General features: G+C 42.5%; 1 long non-coding RNA gene across 1 annotated transcript; it reads left to right on the forward strand.

The window, feature by feature from the left end:
- Window positions 1-388: 388 nt before the first annotated feature.
- On the forward strand, window positions 389-3,502 carry LOC125688177 (uncharacterized). The gene is made up of 3 exons (XR_007374633.1): window positions 389-460; window positions 1,220-1,379; window positions 3,421-3,502. It is a non-coding gene; the product is annotated as an uncharacterized LOC125688177 (long non-coding RNA).
- The last annotated feature ends 1,402 nt before the right edge of the window (window positions 3,503-4,904 follow it).

The raw sequence follows: 4,904 nt of genomic DNA on the forward strand, positions 1-4,904 counted from the left end.
CAAATTAATCCTCAGATAGTTTTGGATAATTTATTCCTAAAGCTGTTCGTATACCCTGGTAAAGGAAAAGGCAGATATATTTTCTAGTATTGTGTTATGAAGAGAATGTACTTAGATCTTTGGGTAGTGTTTCTATTTTGTGTTTTATATATATATATGTATACTTAAATATATATTAGTTTAGTTCTCTGTATGCGAGAGTTTATTTTTAAATGAAAATATGTGATGTTTAAATGGAAACCAGAGATAGAAATGGGAGAGAAACATCTGACAAAAATAAGATGAGATGGAATTTGTCCACAATGAAACCAAAACATATGTCAGCCTTTTTTTTACCTTTTTCTCTCAGGTATGAGCCTAATCTGGAGTTGTCTGTGCTCTTACAGGTAAATGAATCTGTGCCTTGGGCAGCAGGAGCTTTCCTAGAGGAGACTGATGGATTGCTTCTAATATTGAGGCTGTAGGTTTGATGGGAACTGTGGTGTTGTCTTCTTTATTAAAATGTTGATCTAACAGCAGTCTGGTTTTTTTATCAGATAAAAAGAAAAAGGCCTCTCCCTGCTGTGCATTTCTCTGCTCCCTTTCCAAAATTTTCAGCATGGCTTGTCTTAAGCACAAATAAAAAAGGCAAATAAGATTACTGCTATGGAAAACTTTTCCATAGGCATATTTAGTGGCTTTGTAATGATTTGGCTATTTTGGGGTAAGGTTTATTTTTATTTTTATTTTTAAAAGTGTAGAAGAACGTCTCATGAATGTTCCAACCCAAACCACACAATGGAATTTTCATATAAGATGACTGACCTTGCTGAACCGAAGGGCAAATGTTCCTTTTGAATCAGAAGACATGGATTCTGGTCTAGAGGCCTAGAATTCACTGAGCAGAGTGCCAGGTTGGGTCTCCCAAAAAAATGTGCTCTTGTGTTGAGTGCTTCCTACTTCAAAGTACATACATCTCATGCACACCCTATTTTCTCCTCATAGAGAGAAGGCATGGCATCCTCTCTTACTGTCTCCAGTATATAAGTGTTTAAAACAACACTGTATTGCATATCACTTGCCATCACCACATCTGCATTAATCAGTAGGAAAAAAGCAAACTAACTGGCAGCCAGTGAAAAGATACTCCCAGTTACAACTTGAATAAAAATCTTTTACCACCAAGTGGCCCCTCCTGCTCTACCATACTGTCATTTCTGTGCTTGTGCTGTTTCTGCAGGGTACAAGGACTCCTCAAGGATTTGTCTCCAGCTTTGCTTCCTCTTGTACAACTAAACACCAATCTGGACACCTACAGAGAAGAAAGAGATCACTACTGCCGAAGAACTGCTGTACAATTACCCTGACTTAAGTCTATCCCAGCTCCCATGATAGTTCAGGTATGTGTTTCTGACACAGATTAGCTTTCAGGTTAAATTGTATCTATTTTGGCCCCAAGCTGAAGGATCAGATCCACAGAAGGGCCTTTTTTTCCCATCAGGACATTTTTGATATGGAGGAAACCACATGCTGGAGACAGACAGCAAGTCAGCAACTCCTCCATCCTGCAACCATCCCCAAGGGCAATAGCTCCAGTGCATAACAGTAATTATGCCTATGCTAAGAGGAGCTAACAGGGACTTTAGTGTCTTGTCTACGTGACAAAGGTGGGCAGGTGCTTCTGGTTGGGTGAATGAAAGGCAGATTCAGTCTAGAATGTGTGCAGCCCTACTAGCACATGTATGTGTAGGCAACACATGACAGCAGAGAGCCAAGGAAGAAACGCATGCCTTCAGGTAGGAGCTATATTTCTGTACTACAACATTTTGCAAGATCCAGGCATAGCAGCAGCAGACTGGAATTTAATTTTTCCGAGATGAATGGGATTCCACAGTGCTCTTATGATTCAAATGGAATATGTGCATGAATATTTTCAGGACAAGTACTTAAATGATCACAACAGGCAAAAATGTCCCCTCAAGCACCCACAGTCGGCAGCATTGTGATGCTAGGTTGGCTAGGGCTGCCTTTGAAGCCGTTGGCATCTAAGCGTGGCAGGGTGCAGAGGGATTTCATGCTGGAAGATTAAAGATGCCATGATCTCTTACTCAGCAGCAACATGAGAAGGCTACAAAAGGTGCACTCTCCTGGAAACAAACTGAGTTGTAAATCAGAAATGTAATCCAGCATCAAATAGGCAGAGGCATGGTCTCCTTTGTAGGGAGGGTTTGGGCAGGCGCTGGTAAAGCTGGAAGCACAGAGAAGAGGCAGAGCTGGGGAAGGAGGCAGTAGAGCAAACCATAGGGGTATAAGATCACTTGTGGTAGCATCAGGAGGACAAGCTTCTGCTCTCATAACCATAGAGCTACGCTCAGAGATGAGATGCTCTAGATACTTCTAAGGCTCCTTTCTGCAGTGCCTGGCCCCTGGGCTGGCGCTTGCTGGCTGTGAACAGGGCCCACATCATGGCAGTTCCTTGGGGTGGAGTGAACAACATAGCCCTCTTTGGCAAAATGGAGAAGGTTAGTTTCACCTGTTTCACTCCATTCCCACTTCTGGACATAGCTTCCTTGCTTGGCCATCTAGAACATCACAACTTCCCAGCCAGGGTCAGGGAAAGGGGCTGCATCACAGCACGGTGGGCATGGAACGGGGTGCACAGGGCTGTGGGCATGGCTCCAAGCTGCTGGAGTTCAAGGAGAGTTTGGATATCTCTCCCAGATGTAGGGTTTGAATGTTGAGCTGTCCTGTGTGGGGCCAGGAGCTGGATCCCTTGTGGATTCCTTCTGACTTGGATATCCTATGGTTCTATGACAACTTACTCAGCAATAGCAAACCTGAATACAGTCCCACAAGTTTAGTAAACACTGGACTGGCTCCAAAAAGTAGAAAGGGGCAGTGCTGGCAGGAAAGGAGAGAGCCAGGTGGAAGAATGGGATGACGAATTCTGGTGAAGCAAGAGGGGGGAGAGAATGATTTCTAGGTGAGGTTTTGGTTGGGGACATAAGAGAACTGGAAGACCATGGCAGGCAGCAGCAGCCACCTCATATATAAGTCTAGAGCTTGGGTGAAATAGCGAAAGTGTGCATAAACCATTAAGTGAATTATGACATGTAGAGAGGGGGATGCTAAAGGCAAGCTGCTGAAATTAAGACATTTAAGACTTCACATTTTCATCATTTGCAGCCTTTTTTTTTTTTTTTTTTTTTTTTTTTGAGGCAGTATGCACACATTCTGGATGTATACCATAAAGGAAGGGAGCAAACTCAAGTCAAAAATAGCTCAGAAATACGAGTTCAGAAAAAAGTTTTGAAACATTAAAGAAATGTTAAAAGAAGAGCCCTTAGAGACAGCAGTGAAAGAAAGAGTGATTTGAAAGAAACTGATGTCTTGTACAAAAAGAAGTATTAGTGTATTGCCATACCTCTCCTTTCCTGCCAGACCCAACTTGGAGATTTGCTATATACTTGTGAAAATGCACTGGAGGCAGTGGAAGGATAAAAGGACTTCATAGAGTTTTTTGTATCACTTCAAGGTAAGGAAAAAACATTAACACTGCTGTTTATTTATAATATAGACCAAAGTAATGCTGCTACCAGGCAAAATGTGATGGATGAAATTCTCTTGTTCCTATCAGTCAAAGACTGTGCATCAAGGTCAGTAGAACTTGTGATGACAAATAGACTTCCCTTAAAGCAAGAGGGTGTCAGACAGAACTTGGATCCCATCACTATCAGGAGGGCTCTGGAGCAGGAGAAGAAGTACTGTGAAACTTCAAATGTTCGGGGCATAGCTGGCTCATGAATTCAATGTTCTCCGTTCTGTTTGGAAATAAAACACAAGTCCTGTGGTTTTCTTGGAACAGGGAGCAGGAACAGCACAGAGTGCCAAGCACCTCCACCCTACAGCCAGCTACCAGAGCAGTATGGTCTGGACTTTTTGTGAAATACTCATTAAGTGAGAATCATAGAATCATAGAATGGCCTGGGTTGAAAAACTCCACAATGATCATCTAGTTCCAATCCCCCTGCTATGTGCAGGGTCGCCAACCACCAGACCAGGCTGCTCAGAGCCACATCCAGCCTGGCTTTGAATACCTCCAGGGATGGGGCATCCATATGACACCTCTCTGTACGTCGGGAGCACAGTTCAGTGCTGCTATGTTCTGGATCCCACAAGTTGTTTCAGTAGATCATTAGAATCTTCATGGTTCTTCTCTGCAGAAGATGAAGTGTTGGCTCCTTCAGTCCCTGGTCTGCATACAGCTCTCCTGTTTATCTGCTCAGCTATGCTGACACCAGGTCTCACTATTTTATCATGTCTCATTATACTTGGTGGGTTTTTTTTTTCCCCTTGAAAATCCAGCTTCAGGGGTCCTGTGATTATATAAGCTCACACTGCATTTAAAAACGTACTTGTGTTGAAAATATTGAAAACATGAAGCCTAACAAAGGAAAGAAATCGAAATCAACCTTTTAAATTCTATATATACATTTTTTTTTCTATACTTGAAATTTCTGGATATCCTTGAATGGTGATACTGATGGTATCTCTTGCATTTTAATGAAGGTAATCGTTCTCACAACAGCTGCTGTGATGAGATACAAAAGCAGAGGTGTTCCTCTATTATTCATGGATCTCTCTGTACTTAATTTCAGTCCAAATGTACAATAGTAATACAGGAACGCAGATGCTTTAGAACTCAGTGATGCTTCAGGGCAGAGAGATTTCTGTGTCATTTCAGATAGAAGCCACTGGGCTTAGAAAACAGCGAGCATAAATGTAGAGGTCACACAGATGAAACAGAGTGCTCAGCAACACAGAGTGGATTGTGGAACCATAGAAAAAATGAGACGGAGTCTTATTTGCTTACCCCCAGCAAGGCACAGGGTGTGCAAAATGCTCTGAGGACCAGGCAGGCAGGC

This window comes from Lagopus muta, chromosome 1 (assembly GCF_023343835.1).
Source record: "Lagopus muta isolate bLagMut1 chromosome 1, bLagMut1 primary, whole genome shotgun sequence".
In the NCBI taxonomy this organism is placed as follows: Eukaryota; Metazoa; Chordata; class Aves; order Galliformes; family Phasianidae; genus Lagopus; species Lagopus muta.